At 41.5% G+C, this 26,042-nt stretch overlaps 1 long non-coding RNA gene across 1 annotated transcript in view; it reads right to left on the bottom strand.

The window, feature by feature from the left end:
• Nucleotides 1–1,972: 1,972 nt before the first annotated feature.
• The window catches only part of LOC148056731 (uncharacterized), an 85,342-nt gene continuing 61,272 nt past the window's right edge, over nucleotides 1,973–26,042 (bottom strand). Inside the window, exons 4-6 of the long non-coding RNA XR_015702556.1 lie at nucleotides 13,246–13,324; nucleotides 5,924–6,173; nucleotides 1,973–2,395 (exon numbers count right to left, since the gene is read on the bottom strand). This is a non-coding gene — a long non-coding RNA (uncharacterized LOC148056731). The remainder of the gene's footprint in view (nucleotides 2,396–5,923; nucleotides 6,174–13,245; nucleotides 13,325–26,042) is intronic.

Genomic DNA, 26,042 nt, shown 5'->3' with positions numbered 1-26,042 from the left:
CTGGTAAAGGTCATCTCCCTCAGCAGGGGAAGAGAAAGATAGACATGTACCTCTGCAATTTTTTTCTAGACAAGCTAATGAAAACCTTGTAGGAAAAATGTCTGTTTTAAAACCTAAAGAGAAAAGGGTTTGTTTGGTAGATTTTCTGTTAAGTTTTGGGCTTTCTGGTTTTTTGTTTGTTTTTTTTTTTATTTTATTGTTTTATTTGGTGGTGGTTGTTTTTTTGCATTAGAAATAGTGTCAGTTGTCAAACAAGACTCCTGATTGATTTGTTTTTTATGTCTCGCTTTCAACATCCTCAAAGGCATCTAATTGTTCAGGACATACTGAGTATCTGCACTTACAGAAATCGAGCCTCGAGTGGAACTCCCCTGAAAGCAAGGCACCGGGAAGCGAAGATTAGTTTTCAGAAAGTAAGTGGTTTTCATTTTTCGGTTTCTCAAGGACTCTTTCAAGGGCCAAGCAGATGGCTGGGAGACCCACAGAATGGAAACCTGCAGTTCTAACAGGGACAGAAAAGTGTGTGTGGAGGGGGTTGTTTGTTTGGGGTTTCTTTTAGTTAAATTGTCTTTTTGTTTGACAGCAATTTACGGTATTTATGCAGCAGAAATGACAGTGCATTTTTTGTGCGGACTCTTCCTTTTCAAGAAAGGACTGAGGAAATTGCCACACTAATTCTCTGAGCTTCGTAGCAGCTCTCAAGCATAACCAGAAGAGCAATTTCCAACTTAAAAATACAAAGGCAAACAAAAGAATAAAAGCATGCACAGAGCAGTTCAGTTCAGAAAGCCCCTTGAAAACTTTAGGCAGCTATGGCTACGTTCCCATTTAATTTTGAGTTGAGACTTGGGCCTGTGCTGAAGACCAAGCCAGCCTTAGCTGCCCTGTGGGTTTTTCAGGGACACTTAGGGCTGTGTTGGTCTTTCGTGCAGCCCGGAGTGACTGTCAGCCTGCGGTGCAGCTGGACAGGCTGCCTCTGTGCCCTGGCAGCAGCGGTGTGCCTCGGAGAGGCTCTAAACCCTTGCCGCTACAAGGCGGGATGGCTGCAGGCAGGCAGAGCGTGTGGGACGGGCAGCGCAAGCCACAGGCGTCCCCGCGGCATCCAGCCCTGAGCCTGGCCAGCCGAGATACGGCACAGCTGCACCCCGAGGTCCTGGCAAAACTGAGTCTTTGTACCCTGGTAAGTGGAAACAAAACTAAAAGCCAGCATGTTAACTCTTATCTAGTGGACACCATCTGGACCTACCGAAATGCCTTGTTACATTAGAAAAATAATTCTAATCATGTATCTGCAAGTGGGGAAACTGAGTCTTACGATAGGGGTGGTCCCTCTCCTTGGGGAGCCCCATGCATTCCCGGGGATCCTGCGCCCACCGAGCATGGGATTCTCTGGAAAAGTGCACACACACTCCCTCTCGGTGTCTATGTTTGCATGTATTTGCTGTATAGCTGTCCCACACATTTTCCTTGCTAGCCTGTCATAACCGTTACTAAAATATGCTTATCTCATATATGCAAATAGCAGGATATTTATAAGGTTCTTTGAAATTTCCATGATTGTGCTGTAAAAAAAATCTCTTTGCTTATCTCACAAAGTGTTGTAACCACAGTGTTACTTTTATTGAAATCCAAAAATCACTCAGCAAAATAAGAATAGTTAAAAAACTGACAGTTTTTTATGTTTTTGAAATAGAAAGGAAAGAAAGAAAGCAAACCAGGCTTTATTATTTTAAATTAGAAAGTTTAATGCTCACCAAAAAGGATATAAACTGTAAATGTATTTTAGCAGTTCCTAGAGAAAAAGGGAGAGGTTTTAATAATAACACTGTGTGCTGCTATATCATTTTCATTAGAAAAATCTCAGAGCACTTTCTGCTTATTAAAGAATGGAATGCCTCAGAAGACTCTTGGGAGGTACTATAGAAAAGTAAGGTAACAAATATAAATCCACATTATGCTCCATACTGTGATTACCTGGAACTTCCTAGCCATCTTGGGGATATACAGCTCCCTGCTCTGGCTCAGGATTACAAGCCTGCCCTCCGCGGCACAGCCTCACCCGGCTGTGACGGTAGCTGGCTGTGGCCATGCAAGGAGCTTCACTGCATGTATCTGCTCGTTTCATGGGTGAGCGAGCCAATGCTGGAAGGTTTTTCCCAAGCTCAAAGGTAAGGAACAGAAATGATCCTCAGGGGTAAGCCAAGCACCTCGCTGTGCTCGTCGTGGGCTCCTGCCACCCCGTGTCCTGCCCCGTGGGGATATGCAAGAAGCTCTGCGGGGATTCCTTTGCCTCCATCAGGGAATCCTAGCCGGTCTCTGGCCTCACGTGAGTAGGTTCCTCACCGGGCACAGGAACATTCCCAGGCAGGCTCCAACCATTCATCTTGGGAATGATCTGGAGAGGACAAAAAATAAGATATTAGGCTAAATTTAGCAAGAGTCATAAAATGTTCACTGGAACAACAAAAGGAGGAAGAGAGGCTGTAAAGGTAGAGGATATTCCCTGGGCTGATGAAGAAAATAATATTAAAAAATCCCTGGTGTTTAATTTCAGAAAATACAATAGACTGACTGAGTGCCCAGAAGAGGAACAGCATGTTAACATATCTTAGATAAACAGGAGCCAAACCGTTAGCCTGACAGAAAAATGAGAAAGCCCATCAATGCAATGAGGGAAAATAATAAATTAAAAAACAGATGGTTCAAAGATGTGATTGCATCTTCAGCTTCAGTAAGAGGAAAGAAGGGGAACACATATGTATTACAGGCAGGCCAGGAACACAAAAGCTGGAAAAACATACACGAACAGAAGAGGCAGACTCATCATAATGAAGTTAATTAAAATAGCAGGACCTCAAGTTATTTTAGGTCCCAGTGGTAGAAACCCCAGAATTCCAAGCCCCATTCTTCATTAATACAAAAAGTTTCCTATTTCATCCATGCTCAGAAAAGAGACCTCTTCCTTTCTGCGCTAGATAGTGAGTCAAGGCAGATGGGAATTATTCTGAGCTTGAGAAAACAAAGAAGCACAAATTAATGGCTTACTGGCAGAAAAGCAGTTTAAAGCACTTTGCCAAGGCACATTTTATTCCTACGCTTATCCTACATACATATTTTTTCTTTAATTCTGTTTAGAACAGAAGTGCATGACCAAGCAGAGATACATATCTATGTTGCATATAGGCTGGAGTGGGCATTAAAACAAACAAAAAGCAGACAAAAGAAAGGGAAATAAAATATCTATAATGGCTGGTGGAATGACTTAACAACTTGCTTGATGTCACTCAGTACACAGAAAATAGAACAACCCCATCTTGCCAGCTTGAACTCATCCCATATTTTCTGTGTGGGTTTATATGCATCTGTACTTCTTTCACACATATATACACATATGTATATGCACACCGATATATCACTGTTTCATATGAAGAAGCACTGATTGGTTGGGGGGGGTCTCATGGCCGTAGGGACCCTTGGCCAGGATCCTTGTTCTATCAGAATAAGAAGCTTTGCCTTTGGCTTCAAAAGTGGCAGGGTTTCACTCCAGCTTCCTTTGCAGCAGTAAAGCTTTAAATCTGACTTTCTCTGCCCAGGACTATACTTCAACCACTTCTGTGCAAAATCTGGAAATGGTTTAACTGCTCAAATTAATCATGCATAAACAATTTAAGATATGATACTGATATGATTTCAATCATCATCTGGCAAGATGATGGAGGCAGAAACTCAAACCGTACTTGTGTCTGAATAGTGTTGATTCTTTCGTAACTATTAACTCCCAAGACCTCAATTTTATATCCCTTGGGAACAGATTCTCTCTGTGCTTAGGGGATTAGAAACAGGAGATCAGGAGATGGAGGTTCAGTTCTCGTTATATGACTCTCAGCTGCTTTCTTAACTTCCTGCCACCTTTTTTTTTCCCTTGTAGAAAATTAGGATAACGGCATTTCTTCGTATGACAGCAGCTTAATGCACTTATGTCTAAAATGCTCAGGTGAAAGGTGCTATACATTTCGGAGATTATTGTTTATTACCGCAACTGTTATTACTGATATTTCTGAGAGTTTCACTCTCACATATATAATAAGGGCAAAATATTATGAACATTTTGCCTTATTTTGAACTTAACACCAATTTTGTTCTGAATTAATTCCTTTGAATAGAATTATTCCTGAACTACATCAACTGGGGACCAGCTGCTGACCCCAAGTGTTTAAGAATTATGGATAATCATGGATGAAAAGAGACAAAAATACATTTTATCTAAGAAGTATCTACTGTTGTGATAGAGACTGAAATTAAAGTATAATCCAGAGAGAGAGAGGGAGAGAGAGTATTCTTTAATTAAAATCAGCTGCCTCAAAAGATGGATATTCTCAGGAGTGAAATTTGCACTGTGCTGAAGGCTTTCCACTTAAACCCTTGATGATGCAAGGAAAAAGAATTCTCAAGGAGTAATATGGGCGTTAGCAGATAGCCACTTGCCACTGCACAATAAGGCAAAATTTGCAGAAAAAAAAAATATGTGGACAATAGAACGGAAAGATGGACAAAATAGGAAGCTATCTGAAACACGACCCGTGATTACGCAGCAACAAATGAATAGTTTGGCAAAGAAAGAAACCAAAGATAGAGACTTGGAGACAGAAAAAAAAAATTAAACCAGAAGCAGCAGAGATCAATGAAAACAATCAGCACTTTCTGCCAGGAGATACGTTAAAAAGACTGAAACTGAGGCTTTAGACAACGTGTTCAAAATGATCCATCGTCCCACCCACATCTCCATAGCAATTTGTCCCAGCCAAGGAGAGATTATGGTTCAAGCCGTGAAGATTGTATGGACCCCCCGTGAAAGGCACAACATCCATTTGGGGTCATTTTGGGGCTTGTGGTGATAATGCCTTCCTCACCTTTGGAGAGGTGCTGCTTCTGGCAACGTGGGAACTGCAGAGCGCGCACTTGAGGGGAGCGCTTTTGACGAGCGTTTCATAGTGAATTCTGTTCTGTTCTCATTTTAGTTACCATCACAGATGGCTTCGGGCAATACAAAGAAGGCTCCTGGCAAGGCACTTTGCTGGATAATGTTAGAATTGGATGTGATGGAAGTATTACCTCACAGAAACACACATTCACCAGCATTTATTTCATTGTGTTCAGCACAGTAGATTTGAGCAGCTACTTCGCACTGGCACTGGCTTCCTCGCACTGCGCTGACATACAAATCTCTCTTGCATGAATCTTGCCTAACAGTCGTCTGCAACCAGGTGGTCTCTGTGAGAAGTGGTTATGCTGCAGTGAGGAAAAATGTATCCTTTTTTTTTTTCCTCCTTTTTAAAAAAATATTTCTGTAGCAAAGTGGAGGAGCTGCTGCAACGGTATCAGAGGCTTTCTGGCTACATCTCTGAGGACCAGAGGCAGCGGTGTGGGCCTCAGCAGAGCACCCGCCCTGTGTGCTCTGGGCACCTTATTGCTAGGGAGAGGTTACACATAGCTTCGATGCCTATAAATACCTTGTAGCTTTGCTGTATGTGATGCAAATGTTTTTCTAGAAAGAGCCTAAAAGCAAATCGTTTGTCTAATATTGGCCACACAGTATTGCAGCCAGGCAGGATAGGATATGTAGCAGGGGACTTTTTAATGCATCAGATTAAAAAACCTGTGCAAATCTTGGCTGAGTCCAGGTTCCCAAAGAGCCACAGTAGACTCAGGACAAATTTCAGTTCAAGCAGAAGGGTTGGCTAATCATACATCATATAGGTAAACTGGCTCTTAGTCTCGGACCTTTAAAGGTATTTTAATACCCATAGCACTTTAAGTGCTAAAATGGCTCGGCCATACTTGGCATCAGTTACCAGCATCTCTTGAAAGGAGAAAAGAGTTCATGGCAGTAAAAGAGCGAGGCCTTCTTGGCGATGTTACTTACATTAGAAATTGGTGGATCCTATCGAGCTGTGAGTTACAAGTTCTGAAAGTTATGGTTTCTCATAGCAGCTCACATCACTCCTCGTTTGCCCAGTTCCACCAGTCTTGCTTGCACAGATGCCGTGGTTCTGTGGGGCCCCTCTGAGCACGCAGGGCTGGCTGTTTCGTGGGAGAAGACAAGTACTGAAAGTCCAGTGACGGTGGTACATGCTGGCGAGCAGTATTCACATATTAACAGATTTCCACTCAAACTGGCAAATAGGAATGTCTATGTTAGAAATGCTGTGTGAAAGCCAAGGCAACAAAAGTCAAAATGTGCATATGAGAATATGTGGTACACACAGTATATGTCACAATGTTTACCATCACTTCAAAACATGCACCCACCCACAGTTCTTCACTAGCGGCATCCTGGAACTTCTCCAATTGGGATTTGCTATATGAAGCAAAAGTCAATTCAAATCAGCCATTATTGTACAGATCACGAGATCCATAGTGCAAGATACCATACTCATCCCAGATGCTCATTAATAGCAGTGTGTTGTAAACAAGCCCAGGACAATTGCATGGGTTTTGTATACTTTTCTGATTGCTATGTTTGCTCAGTTAGCACATAACATTTTCAAATGGGTTGGATTAAAATTTTTAGCAAATAGCAAATTCCCCAGAAACACTGTTCTGTTGCATTCTGGAACTATTGCAAATGTAGGTCAGAGTCAGTAAGGAGGTTTAGCTAATGGGGGGGTAGGGGGGGTGGAGAAAGATTTGGGGAAAGGGAAATTATGTCCACCCAGCTTGCTAGAGGAAGACCTGTTAGCACCAGCTCACCCACCTTCTTTTACCAAAGAGCCTGCTGCTCTATGAGGTGTCGTGACTCATCTCTGCATCATACTAGTGCTACATTTTTAGCTCGGAAAGTAACTGCCTGCTAAAAGCCTGGTGTGCTTGGTTGGGTTCCCTCAGTCTCTTGTGGAGCTATTCCATGTAGTTAAGAAAACGTGATTTTTCAGGGAGGTAAACTGTGTAGTCTCATGTTCAAGTTCTCACAGAACCGTACAACTCCAAAAGCTCAGTTCCTGCCACGCTTTTATTTGTAAGGAAACAGCATTTACTGGCCCGATTCAGAGGAACCCACACAAGAATGGCCTTGAGCCGAGATCATTCTGCTGGGTGGGTGGAGGCTTCCAGTCCTGCAGGGAGAGCTGAGCACCAACATACATCTCCCAGCTCCCAGGTAAGGCCTCGCCAGGATTACAGACCAGCAGTGAATCTGGCCCTTCGTTCCCTGCTTGGAAGCAAAACACTGACAGGTTTTTTATTGAACAGAACATGCACTCAACGTGAAACAAACATCTTTGTTTTGGAAAAAGATACCCCCCGCCCCTACACACACACAAATGAACGCACTCATTTGTGGGGCTGATTTATAAACTAAAAAATCTGTAGTTAGCACAATTTTATTTGTAATTAGCAGGGATGAGTTGTTTGCTTCAGTACCAATATTAGTAGCAATGGAAGTGCACTCGCGGTTTTGGTTTTAATTCTTTCACTGTCTCTCTATATTTAGTTTCAAGGTGAGATCAGTATCTGGAAACATGATGCAATTTATGCTGTTATCATTTCATGAACTTCAGCAAATCTACTCCTGATAACGTCTTATAATTTTACTGATGATCAGAACTGGATTTGAAAATACACGAAGGCTGGCGACAACTACTACTGTGTGTCTGACCAGATCAGAAAATAAAAATGACAGTTAGTGGCATTTGTTGTCAGAGGAGCTCCAACTCAGTTCTGCAGACAGATATGGACTGCAAAAATTAAATGGCTATTCACTTCGTATGTATACCTAATTTCTGCGGATTTTGAGACTCACATCCTAATAGCCGTTATGCTTGTTCCTATTTGCTTGTTCCAACAGTACCTCTTTAAGAGAAGCTTCCCTACTTTAAAGCCAAATGCAATGCTCCCTGCTGTGATGGATTCCTTCTTTTTCCTTCCTAATTGGAGCCATTTCGTCAGATCGAATTTTGACAAAGATAGTAATTGTCATCCAATTTTAAGGCAATGACAAGATCAATATGAATTCTCAGATGACAAGTATTATTACTGGGTGAGCACAAAGAAACAAAGAAAATGAAAAATCCATGTTCCAGGGATCAAAACAGTTAGAGGCACATACTTGCCTTGATCCACGTGTGTGTGAATCCTGTTGACAACAATAGGCGCTGTGCATGTGGATGGATGGGGTAGAACAGATGGCCTTTGCCAGTCAAATAGCGGAGGAAAACGAGCACCCAGTGCTTTAGTACATTGCAGTTTCGGTAATGTGGGAGTCAATTAACTTACCACCAAACAGGCTTGCAGGGAAAATTACCCACAGCCCCATCTCTGAGAATTCTGCTTCTCCTTAACATTTTGTACTCCTTCTGTTTCCTGAATGTCAGGAGTAAATACCCAAGAAAATCCCGGTTCTTTAAGGTAAATATATTCAACATATATTTATGTAGGCAAAAGTACCTGATTATTTTTATAACATTGTTTAAATGAGATGATCTGATGAGTTAGTGGCCCAAAGAGTTCAGATAGGGTTCAAATAAGGATCTAAAATGTGTTGCAGCATCTTTACACATTTTTCCCCACAATAGTGGTTTTGGGCCAGATTCTGCCATGTATGCGTAACTGTTGCCAGATACTGTCATTTTATTTTAGTAGGTTTACCCTGCAACAAGACACTTCTTCAAGGCATTCAACCCTCAGAGCTCAGCTCTTGTTCCACATTTGCTACTCAATGTGCATTCAAGTTACCTCTGTAGGGCCACTCTGCACACATTCATCTTGCTATTAAACCAGCCCTCCTCCTTTCCCACCCCCAAAATGTTAAATCCAAGGAAATAGATGCTTTTTTTTTTTCTTTTGCAGTATTTATATTCAAAATACAGTTTAACTGAGGAAAGGGATTTTAGCAAAATAATACATGATTGTTGTACTAATTGGCAGCTGCAATGATAACAACCATGACAAATTTTAGCTCTGTCCACTTCAACCCAGCCAAGTCATTAAAGGTTTCCAAGCAGAGGATTGTGTTATGAAGCCTAATATACACTGGTAGCTACACTGGCATCCCTGGATTGCTAAACACATTTTTAACCACCCAAATGCAGGTTCAGTAGGATTTTGATCCATGGAGGAAGGTCTCAGCCAAGCACTGAAAAGATGTTTGTTAGCCTCCAAAATATAAATAAAATATTTACAAAGGGAATAATTGACTTTTGATGTTTACTTCAGGCTATGGTTAAGCAGGCAGTGTCTGTACTAAGCAATGCAGTGACCACCTGCCACAAATGCTGTGATATTTGACAGATCCCTTTCTGCCAAGAACTATAATTCCTATTTAAATCTAAATAGAGGAGCCATGAATGCAGATTTCTCATCACAAAGACGCTGATGTTAATCCCCAGTACAGAAAAATAAGAAAAGCCAGAACGTTTTATTGGATTTTATATGGAAGATAATTAAACAGTATTTCTTCTTTACTTGTTATACGGCATCCCATCAACATTCCTGCTGAAATTTGTTTATAAAGAAAGCCAGAAAGTTTTATTACATTTTTATGTAAAAGAAAATTAGCATTTTGTATATTTGAACTTACATTAGAATAACAAAAAGCAGGTAAACAAAAAATGACCAAAAAATGATGAAAATAAACAGAAAAAAATGTAAGGAAAGCATAACACTGTTCTCATATGCACAATTTTATATTCTAAGCATGCAAACAAAAGAAATGTTTATGTGCATATATATGTATTGTATATATTCACGTACAAAGCAGTTCTGAAAAGCTAAGCTCCCGAAAGTTAGGAAATGTTAGAATTAGATGTGCTTGCCCACCCCTAATTTGGCCTTTTTGATTGTATACACACGGACGTATGCTATTTTTTTTCCAGACACCCCCCCCCATACAAAATGGTGCAGTGTAGGCAGAAAATTGGCTGGGAGAATGATGTCATCCCTGAGAGAGCTGCTCTGCAGAAGCCTGTTTCTCTTCTGCCCACAACCCAGTTTGGTATTTTGGATGTACCCAAGGAAGTTATCTTAGCATGTTTCCCAGCAGGTGGGTGCTGCCAATCTGAGCCTGTAAGAGAATGTGTCTAAGCGTGCATTTAAAGCGTGCTTATTAATAGAGGAGGCGGGGGGCGGGGGGAGCTGTATCCAAGGTTGCATCCTCGGCATTTAAAAATGTTTCAGTTCAGCCTGTGCTGCCATTTACTGCATTATGTGATGCATGTGGATTTTCCAAACAAAAGATGTTTATGAGGAGAGTATATTTTAAGATCCTTTTCACGACTGTACAGACCCCTCTCCAAGCAGATGGCCTGATAGTTGCAAGAAAACTATTCAGAAGCCAAAAGTAGCATTTAAAATTCTTTTAGAAAGACAGTTTGTTCTCCGTATACATGTACATTTTAAGCAGGTACTAATTCTGTTTGCAGCAGCACCTTCCCTGCTTTCCAGCACGTTCCAGATCTGACAGCACAAACTGAAGACGCGCAGGCTGCAGGGCGCGCAGCCTCCAGCAGCACCAGCAGCACGGCACAGGGCTGTCACGTCGCATCAGCGCCCTGACCCGCTGTCTCCGAGGCTACTTTCAGCACTCACTGGTGCAGAGGGGACCATTAAAATTCAGACTCCACTCACAGCTAACTTGGAGTAATGTTGGAGGTACAACGGCTTCTCCTATATACTCAAAATAGGCTGTATCCATAGTGAAAATGTCTACTTAGCATTTACAAGTGGATAGAAACAAGCAGGATTAGCAAAGAACTTTCCAAGGACATGAATATGTTTAATTCCATTTTCATTTCACGGCCTTGACTGTTACCTAGCTGTGGTTACAGTTCATTGGGGAAAATAACTAGCTGAGAACAAAATAACTAAACCTGAGCCACTTGACCGTTACTAAGTTTATATATTCTGGGAGAAATCTATTGGCAATGACTTCACACCGCTGCATTTGCTGACCCTTTTAATTGCCTTCTACAGAACATCCTGCTTGAAGGAAGCGAGCACTCCCATATCATGCACGTGGTAAATAAATAATGCCATCCCTCTGGAGACAAAAATTCATCTCTAACAAGTCTAAGCACAAGGACAGGACTAACCGGCCTTACAGTTTGGGGAGATTGTTTGTTTTTGTTTTTCCTTCACCTAGGTAACTGAGGCTTATTATTTGTAGCATCTAATACATTTAGAAATATTTCTGAAGAATTTGCCTAATATCCTGCAGCAATGAGTTGCAGGGTTGATTATACACTGCACAAATATTTTCAGAATTTTTCTTTCACCTTTCTATATGTATTTGTTCTTGAGAGAAAACAGAATAAATAGCCCCTTCTCCCTGCTTCTGTTATATCATCTTTCACTCTTGTGTTTTGCAAGCTAAACAATGCTCGTCTTTTTAATCACCTTTTAGATGGAAGCCTCTTTCCTCATGTGTTTAATCATTTTTGCTGCACTTTTTTTACTACAGAAGTGCATAGGTATGAGCATATGCACCCCTGGAGCAATCAAAAAGTCTACTAAGAACAGGTTTTAAGGCTTAGCAGAGGTTTGCTCTTTGCTCCCAAAACAATCCCTGTTCATCTCATTCTAAATTCACTTTAAGAAACAGGGTCCCCCGGTGCAGGTGATGAGATGTGCGTGCAGATGTGCAAGTTCAAAAGTGAGGAGCAGGACAGAGAGGGCAGGAAGACTTCATCTCGCATTCAGCAGCGTTGGTCACCAGGACAGTCCTGACTTTCTGCAGAAATGAAGCCAGAGACTGGTGCAGGGTAAGAAATTGCTGCTTCTGTATGAGGATGAGCTTTCTTAAGCCTGCACCTTTCAGACATGACAATTTGTAGATGATGCTCTGTTTCATCTTCCCGGGGCTCACCTTTACTCCAGTCTGCCTTTGTCCTTCACTCACACTTTGCAGCACTGCAGTCTCTCTTTGACCAGTGATAGCAAGTTCAGATCTGGTGCTACAGCTCTGCTCAGCCCAAAAGTGAACATGAAGGAGAAATGAGAAGCCAGTGAAAAGCCTCAGGGAGAAACATGCTCTCCAGGTGGGACCAGTGTCCTTCATGGAGGTGCAGTCAAGGCAGTTGTTACTTCTCTTTTGGCTGCCTTTTGTTTTCTGTCCTACAGAAGATTTTCTCTCACTGCTTTCTGGATCCAGAATGCTGTGTGTATTACAAAGGCCAAAACTTTTGCTGGGGGAAACAAGCATGCACTCCATCAAGGGGAATGGTCTAGGTGTACTTAGATTAGATGACAACCAGGCCCAAAAATATATTGGGTAGGATTCCCCTAATCTGATTTTAGCCTTCTGAAGCTTGATTATCTAGTCCAAGCTTATTGTTTAATCTTCTCCTGCAGTCAACAGAGAGAGGAGTCAATTCATCCCATCATAAAATAGAGGTCTGAGATAGAAGGGATGGATTCCTGCCCTGAAAGTACTTCCCCTTCCTTTGGCACAAAATTGTTTAGGTGATGAGCTAGGTGCTTCCCTTTATAGGCTGTAGAGCCGCGTAACTAAAAAGATCCTAAAGTACTTCCTCACAGATCCTACTCTTTGGGTCAGATAAGTTACTGTTATTGATGTTGGTATGAGCACTGGAGAGCTCTGGGGTACAGGAGGCCCTTACAGACTCAGGCTGCCTTACAGCAGTGGCTGGAAAGAGCGGTTATGGGTAATGCTGTGACAGACCTATTGCCAATCACGCTACATCTGTCAGCAGTTAGATTTATATTTACGACGGTGATATATGGTTACTAAATAAACTTTGCAATATTCAAATTAGCGTTTGGAGGAGAGGAGGGGAGGGTTGTTTTTTCCCCTCATCTAGTTATAGCCTCTCTTTCTAAACCTCTTTTTAAAAAAAAGTTAAGGCACCGAACTTTCCTTTTGGTCTTAAAATCAAATCAAATATATCTTGTCCTTGGAAAGTTCTTTGTTAATCCTGTTTGTATGTTTTAAATGCTATGCAAACATTTTCATTGTGGATTAACGTGCTGTTTCAAAGCAGTTGAGATTTTAAGATTCTCGTTAATTCAGAGAAAGAGACTTCTGTTACTATTCCCGTTCTTTTGGAAACTAATTTCATTCAATGCCCTTTTTGCGGCTTTGCACTAGAGTGCTAAATGAATACTATCAAAGGCCATATTAAAGAGGATTGTATATAGTTGACCAGGGTTCATACTAGGGACTAGTTTTAGATACTGTCTTACATTGAAAATACGGTTCTTCAATTATAGCTTCTGTTGCAAAAATGAAATTACCTTGAATGCTTGGTCTAGTAGGCTTATTTCTTAGAAGACAATAGTAAATGATCAAATTCTTCCCCACAGTAAAACATATCTGATTAAAAAATGAAAGAGAGAGAGAAATGTGAAAAGCAAAGTCAGTCATAAGAGCCCTGAGATCAGTAAAAGGACAGCTTATACAAAGACTCTTCATTTGAGTAGCACCAATAATTCCAGGACCTGAATGCTTCAAGTAGGAGTGTCTAAAGTGCGTAATGTTCTGCCAGCTGATTCAGGACACTGCAGAGAGGGGTCAGAGGGCCAAAGCAAATATGCAGAAGCTCTTAAACACATTCACACTATTCACAGATAGTAATCAAAGTGATTTGCAAATACATCTTCTTAGCAAAACCTAACGTTTTTGAGATCACAATCGTAAAAAATAATTTATACAATTAGGGGACTGAAGCGACGTTTGGTGGGACTGCAGCAATTCACATTTATTACATTTCTAAGTGTTTTCTTGTCTGCTTTTCCAAGTCATAATGTACATCTGATTTATTTGGAGAATAATAGTGACTTGCAGTCCTTCCCTATTCTTTTTTTATCTTATGATCCATGCAGATGTTTTAGGTGTGACTTCACTGTGCAGAGGGTCCAACCCTGTGATTTCTCTGAGGACACACCAGGCCTTGGCCAGACAGCTCTCGCTGGCAATGCTGGCAGGTTGGTCTTGGCGTTTATTGAATTGAGTGCCTACTGCTACTGAATACACACACAACCTCAAGGCTACCTACTGTGGCGTTTCTAAATAGTCTGCTTTTCTAATTCCAGGATTACAGTGCTTAAAGGCACATAAGGATGATGAACAAGTGGAAAGGATCTTATGTCCTTACATCCACAGGGAGTTTTGTGCCTCTGTCCTGTTGGCATTAGTCATGTAAGCCTCTCATTCATCTACCTTGGGAAGACTGATTTGCTCAGCCTTTGGTGTTTTCATCTGTTTTTGATGTGCTAGCTGAACTAACTCAATGATTGCTTATGTGTATGAGAATTAATTACAAATTTTGACTATATAAAGCAATCTTGTGGACTCATGCTTCATTAGTAGTCTGATCAGTTAGCCACTGAAATGCTAACTGACTTAATTTGCACTGCAGATACTATAGCTAGAAGGCAGTGGATGTTTGTGTGGAACACAGGATGCAGAATTTCACCAACTCCTTCCCTTAAATTCATGATATCTTCCTCTTACCCAGGTAGCATATGATGAGAGGACAAAGCACAAGACTAAGCATTGTGTTCCCTGCTGAAAGCTTGTCTTATGACAAAGAATCTGTTGGTTTACTTTACCGGAGAAAGCAAGCTACTCAGGCTACAGTGGTCTGGCTTGCTGGGCATGGACGTGCACCTTGAGACTCTTGTGCTCTCACTTTCCTCAGAGCCATAGTAAAATGTTCCAAGAGCTATTGTTGAAAAGCATAACACAAAAGTGAAGTGGTTATTTTCTTCTTTTAACCACTCTCTTCCTTACCTTATTTGTAGAATAATTAAAATGATTCTTAAGAATATACAAAGCATTTTGAGACCCTGACCCACCACCTGCAGGAATCTTATTGTTTGCCTGAAAGGAATCATTTTTGTTTTCCAAAAAAGACCTGAAGAGGACAAAGAAACATTTCTATATTGTATGCATTGGTAAGAAGGATTAGACAGTCTGTAATCTTGGTCAGTCTCACTTCTACAACGATGGAAAATGACAAAAATTGATGTTAGTTGCAATTTATCTTATTGCACAAACTTGTACAGGATGAATCTTCTCTTTTGAAATACATATTTCACTAAAACTAGCATATATATGAAGTGATTGCTTTTTCTTTCTTTTCCCCATCAGATTGATAATAGACTGTGTAGGAAAGTGCTGAAGAACACAAAAAGAAAAAGTTGGAGCAATTCGAATTGTCATGGCAATATCCTAGATTTTTCAAGAAGTTCAGTTCTGTTTAGCTAGTCACTTTAATTTTCCTTTGCTAACTTGTCTCCATTCTCTGCCATAATGATAATTCTTTATATGACTGTCAGCCCTTTGCATTGTGACAGCTTAAATTAATGTTTTGATATTTCTCTCTTTGTAAGAATACAACAAAGAAGACAACTGCCAAGGATAGGACAGAAACTGTATGAATGTAAAACAGACATTGTGCGCCAATAAAGCCAGAAGGAATAATTTTCATTTTATTGCCTTGTTAATAAGCTTTTGCAACAACTAATCCTGAAGTCTTTGGGTTCTATAGGCTAGTGTGGTCCTTCTGCTTCATCTGGATTGCGGTAAACTTCTTACTGGGGACCTTGGACACTTCTGGGAATACTTCAGCCCATTTAGGTCAGGGAGGTTTAATATCTAAAGCAGGCTGATTCAGCCTCTAGTGCTACACTAACCGTACATGTAAGCTCTGCTGGATTAGCTTGTTGTACAATCGTAATCATAATAGCACTCGTTCACAGCTGAAACTCTTTTGCAAACTAATATATGTTCATCTCACTTTTACATACCACCTCTCCAAAAGCTAAGAGGATCAATAATAAGAATTCCAAAAGGAAGTTGCAAGAGGGCTTGGAAGGATTTGAGTTTGCACTTACAAAAGAAACGGTGGAAAGGAATTGCCTTAAGATTTTGTTGGGATTTACACCAGTCCTTGTCTAAGATTCAAGGCCTTAAGCAGCATCATTCCTGTTCTTAATGTAGGCTTCAAAAATCCCAACCACATCTGGCATTGCCTTAAATAAAGCTTGACTTCAATGAGGATAGTGTTTTTCAATGTTCTTTAAAAAATCCTTTTAAAAAGATCTGAGATATTCAGATACAGTTTAATGTTTCAGTATAGCTGAGGATTTCATTACTACCTTCTCTCATTTTTAACATTTTCTGTCTGTTTTTCCTCTCACACATTCCTTCAGGACCTGGCCTCACCCAAGAGATGAGAAATTTAAATGAAAGTAGAACAAAAAAAAAAATCAATTAATCCATTCTTTGTGGCAGAAGCCACCAGATGATGCTGTTACTCTTACAGCTTCTTAGCATGTGAGCAAGATTTCAGTTTTTGAAGGAATGCTGCATTGTTATTAGCTTAGTTTTACAGTAATCCTCTGAGAGAAGCTAGCAGCAGAGTGTGTTTTCTGCTTTATTCTCTATATTAGGATGCATTTCTTGGGACAAATTGCTTTCTTTGGAGTTAAATTTCAGTGCCCAGCTGGAAAGTACTGCTGGAAGTATTAAGAACTTCTGTGATGACTGCAGATACCACTGTCACAGGGTATTAAAAAGAAAAAAAAAAAAAAAAAGCATAAGAAAAAGGTGTTTCACTTAGGAGAAAGTCCACATTACTTTCTGTTCCACCAACAGGTTGGTACCAAACCCCCAAAGTGTGTCACTGTACAGAAAGGTGTGATAGTTGTCCCAGGCAGAAGACACTGAAGAAGGGCAAAGGACGCTTGCCACCATGGATGTGCTGGGCTATATAAAGAAAGTCATAAGGAGAGCACTATTTGGATCACAAACCATCCTTTTGACCTGTACCTCTCCCTCTTTAACAGAGTGCTGGTCCCAGAGAGCTTCAAAGAATAGATCAAAAGTACGAGGCATGCTATTTATCTTAATGGACCACAAGTGCTGAAAACTAGGGATGAAAAATTTAACATCAAATTTGTCAAATATTTCACTGCTGATGGGATCATTTTAGCAGAAATGACCAATGACACTGCTTATCCATCAAACTGAAGGTTTAATATAAAAAATAAATAACACGGGAGATAGGGCTTTTAGTGGATGATTCATTTATGCATTTTAATTAAAAATCTTGATTGTTTAAATGCAAATGAAGCAAACACAGAGATGCCAGTGCATTGCATCGGTATGCTTAAAATCACAGCAGCAGCAGAGATTTGGTTCAGTCAGGTATAAGGATGATAGGATCCTGAGTGAAACATATGAGAAAATTTTACTGTATCTGCAGAAGATACTGCCATCGGCTGTTCCTTATTCTGCTTCTACCAGTGGAAACAGCCCCCACAGCAGTCATCTGAAGAAAACGAGAGCTCATGCCTCAGCCAAGCTGTTACTGGACAGTGATCCGCTAAACTAGAAAGTTTTACTGAAGGGCGCATGTCAACGTTCAAACATCTCCAGATCTGAACAAGGCAAGATTAAACTATCCTGCTTATGCTAGGAGGAGAGAAGTGACATGCATGTACCTGAGATTATCTTTGCCCTGGAATTTCTAAGCTTGACTACCATTTTCTGTAAAATAAGTTCTGTTTACTTTTTATAGATCTTACAAGAAAGAGTAAGCAAGCACGTACAGAAATCAAGCAAGCACGTTACAGAGCTAATGCACCCGGGCTTTGCTAAGCCAATTAAGCAATCAAATCAAGGTCACAGCTGAGATGGACTCAATAGATCAATGAGATTGAATGGCCAACATTAATACACTAGGAAATGAAATCAAAAGGATAAAGCTGAGGCTGAATTTTGTTTGTTGGTCTTGGGCTGGGGATATTTAAGGGGAAGCTGTTTCCTTTTCAGTCTAAAGTCACAGCTAGTATTCAGCTCAAAGTGTACGTGCCTGGCCAGCAAAAGACACAAGTACTCAAAGGATGTTGATGTCCATCAGGTGCAAGGTCTGTGCTGGTCCTTCCCAAGAGAGACCCTCTAAAGCAAAGGGTGATCCTGACCTCTTTCATTTAAGGAGGAGGTACAACAACCATAGTGCTGTCAGCAGCTCTGCTTCATTATTTTCTTCCTTAAATCTCACTGTTGTAACAAGTTATTAGCTTGCTGTTCTGATTTTCCCTTTTTAACACACAGAAAATCTTTCCATAGAAGTGACACAGATGACAGCCAAATCAAGCAGTAACAGCTTTGGGGAAAAAATAATAAATCCAGAAGAATCTTCCTAATTATACGCAAGATTTGCAGAGTTTGGTGTTTACTTTTAGGGACCTGTATGTAGTGCTGTTTCTCCATTATAAAGTGCAAATATGCAAGTGTGTGTTTGAGATAAGGCAGTATCGTCCTGGTATAATGAAAAGGAAATGAAAAGAAATAGTTCAAAATGCTTTATATTTTGGGATCCTTCACTTGTGGTGTTGACAGCAGCTGTAACAAAGTTTCAGGTTGAACACAACTTACAATTCATGTTGAACATCTTAGTGGCATTAGCACAGTCAGTAACGAGTCTTTCACCTCTTTTCCCATGAATTGTACAGTCACAAGAGGGAAAAGCTTTATGTCCAGAAGCCGTCCATGCTAGCTGGAAATGAACGTGCTTCTTCCCATCAAGATACCTCACTCCTTTAAGAGTCTTACTCATGGTGATTAGGACCAGACCTTGCTATAGATGGCGTTGCCTAGTGGAAGATGTTGCCACCAGGATGAGTGGCTACTGTCATACAGTATCTGCTAGTCTAATTGCAGGCTGCTTGTCAAAAAAAGAGAGATGGAGGGCAGGCTGTGAAAACTTATGCTTACATTCTGACTTAATGAAACATATCAAGTAGACAGTACAGTAAAATACTTCAAAAATAAATTCTTCCTTCGTGAGTTCTTTCATGGCAGTTACTTCCTCACCTTACCTTGGACAATTAATGCAGGTAAATTCATATCCTGACCCAAAGAAAAATACTCCTTTTATTTTTCAGAGTGGGATCCACCTGGCTAGAGAGCAGCTCTGTGGAAAGGGACCTGGGGGTCCTGGTGGACAGGAGGCTCAACATGAGTGAACAGTGTGCTGCTGCGGCCAAGAAGGCCAATAGGATGCTGGGTTGCATCAAAAAGGGCATCACCAGCAGAGATAAAGAAGTCATTATCCCTCTCTACTCAGGGCTTGTCAGGCCACACCTGGAATACTGTGTACAGTTCTGGTCCCCGTTATACAAAAAAGATGTGGACAGGCTGGAGGGGGTCCAGAGAAGGGCCACCAGGATGATCAACGGTCTGGGAAGCCTACCATATGAGGATAGGCTGAGAGAGCTGGGTTTGTTCAGCCTTGAGAAAAGGAGGCTTAGAGGTGATCTCATCACCATGTACCAGTACTTAAAGGGGAGCTACAAAGAAGATGGAGACTCCCTTTTTACAAGGAGTCACATGGTGAGGACAAGGGGTAACGGGTACAAGTTACTCCCAGGAAGATTCCGATTGGACACAACAGGTAAATTTTTCACAATGAGAACAGCCAATCATTGGAATAATCTCCCCAGGGAAGTGGTTGACTCCGCTATGCTGAACACGTTTAAGACTCAGCTGGACATGGCGCTGGGCCATCTCATCTAGATTGTGCTAGAAAGATTGGACCAGATGATCCTTGAGGTCCCTTCCAACCTTATATTCTATGATTCTATGATTCTATGATTGATTTTCCATCAGGCTAAATTTCGCTTATAAGTGGAGTTTTTCTAGGTCCAATTCAAAGTGATTGTAAGGAACCTTTGTTCTAAAGGAGCAGATTTTTCTTTGAACATAGGCTGGATGACCCTGAGTCCAGGGAACTGGGCTGCAAGGCCTGGGTCTGTCATCCCCCTTGGGCTGGAGCAAAGCCCTGCCTGGGGGCACATGGAACCTCTCCTCCCCTCATGCTTCATCAGCAGGAAACAATTAGCTACTCACCAGGTCACACCAGCCATCTGCCCCAAAAACAGGGGCACTGCCCCAGTCATGATGGAAGGGCGCATCTGAGAGCTGGGATTTTGAGTGGAGGTGGGAGAGGGAGAGAAAAGGAGTTTTCTTGCTGGTTGGCTTGCGCATCTCAATGGACTTGTAAAGCCTGAAGCCTGGTTGCTGCCCATCTGTGTTAGAGCTTGGCACAGAGCATGCCAATGGCTGCTGAGGCAACTTGTGTGAGCAACTCTTACCCAGCATGAGGGGCAGGCTGCAGAGCCAGGCCTTCTGTTTGGGCAAAACCCAACAACGCTGCTGAATTAAAGACATAATTGAGGTTTTGGCAAAATTGCAACACAGCTGCCCAAGGTCATCTCCAGTGAAAGTAGCTGAGGAGGTTTACACAGAAGATGTTAATTGGATTTTCGTTTTCTCTTTAGAAAGGTTCAGAGCTATCGGATCTCACCACACTACAAACTGCATGAATATGTCCAATGATATTGTGAGCTGATTATTGTTCATTCTTAACGGCTTTCCATCTCCGTAACAACAGTATTAGCATTAATATTGTGCCCAGGGCTCTGAATACGGATACTAATGGAACTCAATCAGCTCTTAAAGAACAAAGGATCCCTTTTACATGGCACCCTGTGACAGTCAGAGGATTGGATTAGCAACTTGTCAGTCCTCTGGTTTGCAGCTCTTTTTTGATGAGCTCTTGAATACTTGGATAGTATGTAAAATTACATTATCTGAAAAATTAATACAAAACATTAAGTGAAAACTATGTGCTATTCCCTCCTGACCTGATTATTCTAGATTATTTAACTAAGTAGCCAGCATATCCCCTAATTTGAGTGCTGAATTTCTACAACACAAAACACTATCTTTTCTCATAAAAGAAGCCCATGAAAGAGCAAGCTCAATTGCCAATTATGCTTCTTCCATGAAATCTCTTCTATCCCCTTCAGGATAGGTTTGGGTAAAAATATAATTGCAGTGGATAAGGAAGCTTAAGAAAAGATGTAAATGAAAAATGTTATGTGTTGGCATCTGATTGATCCATTTGAAAGGAAGAGAAGGAGAATTTGACGAGATGGTGAGGAGCTCATAGTTTGTTTCGAAGGAACCCGGCATTTTTAACCTGTACAGGGTGCTGAGCTATAATTAAGAACGGCAAGTCAGTGAAAAATCTATTTAAACTCCTGACAGCTTCTCTAGATTAGCATTTTTGACATCTACATTCACTCTGGCAAATCACTAATGTGATTTTTTTCAAAATTATATTTTTATTAGCTTTCTGCATATAATAACAAAGTAAAAAACGATGTTACAGCCTGGACAGGTCTTTAACTCAAAAGCTCAGTACTTACGATGTGCTTAATTAGCTGCCTGATTATTGTTTTATTCTGAAAGAAGTTTTGTAAATGTGTTTTCATCTATAAAGCATCTTTAAAGTGAAAGCAACTGTTTGATTCTTTTAGTTGGTGAAAACTATAGCAAACCCTGGATAACAAAGCACTGTGATTAATTGATGTCAAGATACTCATCTCTACTTTTTTTTTTTTTTTTCCTGAGGTGGTTGAAGTAGTGAATAACAAAACAAATATTCGGGTGAACTTTGAGTTATATAAGTCTTTCCCATTAATAATTATTCTGCAAGGGAAGAATATGGCTCAAGCCTGGTAACTTGGGTACAGGTATAATATTTCAAAACACATCAACAATCTTCCTCAAACTGTGAAGAACTTGCAATAACATTTAAATCAGATGCACTGTGAATGTGTTGGTTTTAATTTGATAGCAAAGAAATACCATCATTAATTAGAATGCTTTCAGATTAGTGTTTGTCTTGCATAATTCAACATTTGCCAAAGTTCAGGAAAGATATGCACTAAGTAGAAATTATTACTTTGATAATGCTGCTACATTTCCTCTCCTTATTTTTAATATGGCTTTTTAATTTGGGTAATGAGTATATATCACTAATCATTTTGAAAGCCTATTACCAATACAAACCAATCCGTCAACTTGAGTTAATAATTTACTTTATTATAAAAATTGAAACTGGACACATCTGTGGAGAACTGAAGGAAAGGAAAAAAATGCCTCCTTAGTAGATAAGCTATTTTCCTCTGTGCACAAAACGCTCCTTGTTCTGTCGGAACTTGTTTCCCCACCGCTGGAACTCCACTGGTAGCCATTAAGCTCCTGCTCGAGACACATTCCACTGCAGGGCATTTGGAAATTAAATGCTCAAGGAATTAGAAGAAGACGGTCTTCTCCCATACTTAATTTTCCTGTGTATTATTAGTAGCTGCCTCTGCACTGCTAATGCCCTTCTCCCACAGTGTAGGCATGAGCTGGCAAGGTCATTTATTTTTGAACGTGTTTACTGGAAAAATGCGGTTGCATCTGAATGATTGTTTTGGGAAAAATAAAAATCTTTGGATGAGTCATAAGTGAAGAAAAAAAGGTCATTTGAGAAGATTTCAGTAAGAGAAGAAATTGATAAAGAATATGGAAATGCATTCTAATTAGAATGAAAAGTTTGAAGACTGCACCCTGTAGTGAAATTAGTGTCTGCAGCAGACAATGCTCCTCATTAACAAATCGGGACCTCCCTTTTATTACACTTAAACCAAGATTCTTCACTGTGTCCTACCACTTAAAAATATGCATCAGTGACCACAGCACTTGTACCTGTGGTTATTCTTAACCCTCTGCATTCATGAGCAGATAGAAACTTTGAAAGAAGTGCTAGTTGGATGAGGGATGCTACAGAGATATGGAGTGTATTATGCTGAAACTGAATCTTCCTTTGAATGGTGAGAGAATAATAAGGACCCTGCCTACTGAATCATGTTAAACTGCAGCATTTATTTATTTTTAGTGCAGTTTTATCTGGCGACAATGCAGTCATTATAGCCTTTTGTTGTTAAGGTGTGTGTACATTTCTATTGAAAAACCTTAGTATAAGAAAGGCACAAACAGTAAAGTTTTTAAAATCAACCCCCTCCAAACAGTCACAACTCCAGTTCCCCCAAGTTTTGATATTTTGTCATTACTGTGGGTCGTTATAAGGGAAGGAGAGAAAGCAAAAAAATGAACTGAGCAAATATTCAGAGAAATTTGAATTAGAAGTCTTTTCTTTAATAAGATCTTGCTTTGACGTTAATCCTTGTCTGCAGCTGAGGTACCATTGGCCTTTGCAGGAATCATAGTCCTGTTCTTCCCCACAGCTTCTGCACCCCGTACTCCTCTTCCATCACGCTCCAAACCCGGGAGATGAGCCAGCCTCAGCAAGGCCAACAACATGCCGCTGGAAATGGAGAACTGCTCACAGAAAATGCCGACAGCCCAGGTGAGCACAAACTAAATATAGACCAAACCAGACATGTTCCAAGTCAATGAAATACCTTTTCAGGTTTCCCAATGGAATATTCCACCAAAAATCAACTATTTGCACAGAGAGTTTAACAGATTTCCATTTTCTGATGGAAAAGAATTTCCCTGAAATATGGTGAGTGGCATTTTATTGCTGCATACAGCCCACGTGCTTAGAAAGCAGAAGCTGCATCTCCAACAGCTGAACCAGCCCCATCTGTCCCAGCGGCTGCCCGTGCCCTTCAGCTTGCCTGCCCATCCCTGCACCGCTGCCGGGCCTTGTTAGCCGGCACCGGCGCTGGCCAGCCACCCCATGCCCAGCCACGCTGTGCCAGGAGCCAGGAGATGCTCTGCCAAGAGCCTCGCCTGCATTTTCCCCCAGCAGTTCATCGCGCAGCTCCAGACTGCAGCAGCGGTGCTGGGTACCCAGGCTGATCCCTGCCCTCGGCTCCCGATGCTCCGTGGCCAAAGCCCTGGGGTGCCTCGTGTCTGCTTCCTTCCCTCCGGAGACCAAGCGGCATTGCCTGAAAAATGCTGCCGGAAGTGTGCCGGCCCTGGCAGGCGCTGCTTTGATCGCAGGGGTGCGCTGGAGGTGGCTGCCGCTGCCCTCACGGTGCTGGTGCGAGGTTTCAGCAGGGCTGTCGTGCTGGCAGGAGGCTTGATTTCCCCAAAGCACCTGTGCTGCAACCCACCTGCAGCTTGCAGTGAGCACAACACGTCTCTAACAGAGATAAAACCTGACTAGCATATCAAGAGAAGGCTACTTTTATTTACTTCTTTAGTCTTGTGAAAGAAAAGGGGGGTGAGGGTGTAGATAAAGGTAATAAACAACTCCAAGCTCTGGTAGCTTTTGAAATGATTCTGCTGTTTATGGTTTCTTTTGGCTACAAGTAATTCTGTGTCTGTTAAATAGCCAGTAGGGCCTTCCTACTGATAGGACCGAATCCCAGCACAGAGCTGAAGCCACAGGCAGGAGGATGACAAACAGGAGGCGCACCAGGTACAAGGCAGGCATCCGTCTTAAATTCACTTGACTCGTCTGCTGTTTTATGGGCCTTGTTCTCCTTGCTCGCACACTTGTATTCCACTGGTGTCAGTACAGCAGCGTCAGTGAAGTCCTCCTGTGTAAGAGCACTTCAGACCCTCCAGACACAGAATAGAAAGGCTTTTCACGCCATGGCAGAGCCTGACTTCACACACACACACCTCCCCACACTCCCCCAGCCTCACCGCTCTCAGGTTTGTCCTCTACCCTCCAGTGTTCTTGCTGTGCAGCACTGTTAAGCCATTTAGGTAAATGTTTTTTAAAAAAACTATTTATTTTTGTTACCCACTTTGTCAAGGGAGCTGCAAGAGCTCACCTTGCCGAAGCGTTTTGGGATCCCTGCCGCCAGCACAGCAGCACCGGCTGGCGGAGGCACGCCTGGGCAGGGGTCGGGGAGCGCGCCTGCGCGGTGGAGACGGAGCTAGGGGGGATGTTGGAGAGCTGCAGCTAATTACAGTCAAAAATCATAACTTTAGACAACTCTAATGTTTGCAGCTGGAAAGACTTAAAAGCTATTTGCCTCTAATCTCCCTCTGACAATCAATGAATTGAACAGTAAATGTTATTAGACTAATTTACTGTTCATCAAGAGTAAGAAATGAATAGAATAATTTACTATTCATACATCCAACTGTGTGACATGTGTACAGATCAGTTTGAAAGAAAAAGCAACATTAGGGTTCCAATTCTCCTCCCATACCTTTTTTTATTCCAATTTATCTCCATTCTCGTCCATAAAGCTGCTCTGGCTTTGCCCCAGTGGCAGAATGACCACATCTGTTTGGGCACACATCTGCTTCGGTACGTAGAGTGATTTGCTACCTACCTCACCATCTCAGTATTTTCCACTGAGGGAAGCAGTCACAAACTGCACAACTGTAAAGGAAGCCCCTGCTAATTCTCACTGTTGTCTGTGGGAGGCATTTACCTCCAGTTTTTGGGTAGCTCCCATAAGGATGTTGCTACAGTTGTGCTGCATCTTGAGCACCTCGTCTTTCTTCTGTGGCTACCCTGGTTATTTGGGAGTTTGAAGCGTACAATAAATTGGATTAATTGCCCTTTCTAGGCCAAAACTGGAATAGCGTTAGCCATTTAGAAATGCTGAAAAACCTGCTTTACTTATAGAACCCGGCAATATTCATGTATAGAAAAAGAAACAGGCCTACAGCCTCTCTGGTCAAATAGTCTCTGAACATTTTAGATAGTAAAGAGAGAATATTATAGGTATTAAAGAGAGAACATGAGAGCATACCAATCACTTTCTGGATGCCACAGACCTGAACACAAGGAAAGCACATCGAAAAGTCTGGTCTAAAATGACTGGAACTGAGGTTTTCTGTGGGGTTCATGTTACCTGCTGGCATGGATGCCCTTCCAACCCTCAGTGATGGTTTCTGGGATCAAAACTCTGGGCTTCCTGGCTATAGTAAGAGGTATGGCAGCCCTGCTGACCTTATCTCCCAACCCAGCACAGGACCGATGTCCTCCCTATTAATTCTCCTTGGCTAAATTCATTGTTTCTTCAAGTTGCACCAAACAGAAGCAGTTTTTTAGTTCAGAGGAAATCGCTGGTAAGTGCATACAGACAACTTCTCACTTCAGCTGTATAGTTTTTCCAGCACCTCAAGAGATCCCACAGTTTTTGTTTTGATAAACAAGATGCCACCTACCATCTGCCATCTTCCGTTCCCTCTGTCAGGAAGTGCAGGTTGGAGAATTTTTCCAACTGGAAGAGTCTCAGCTGTCTCT

This window comes from Nipponia nippon, unplaced genomic scaffold (genome assembly GCF_047370975.1).
Source record: "Nipponia nippon isolate SJK-2023a ecotype South Korea unplaced genomic scaffold, ASM4737097v1 scaffold_12, whole genome shotgun sequence".
Lineage (NCBI taxonomy): Eukaryota > Metazoa > Chordata > Aves > Pelecaniformes > Threskiornithidae > Nipponia > Nipponia nippon.
The sequence above is the reverse complement of the archived record's forward strand: the minus strand, read 5'-3'. Positions and strand labels throughout refer to the sequence as shown.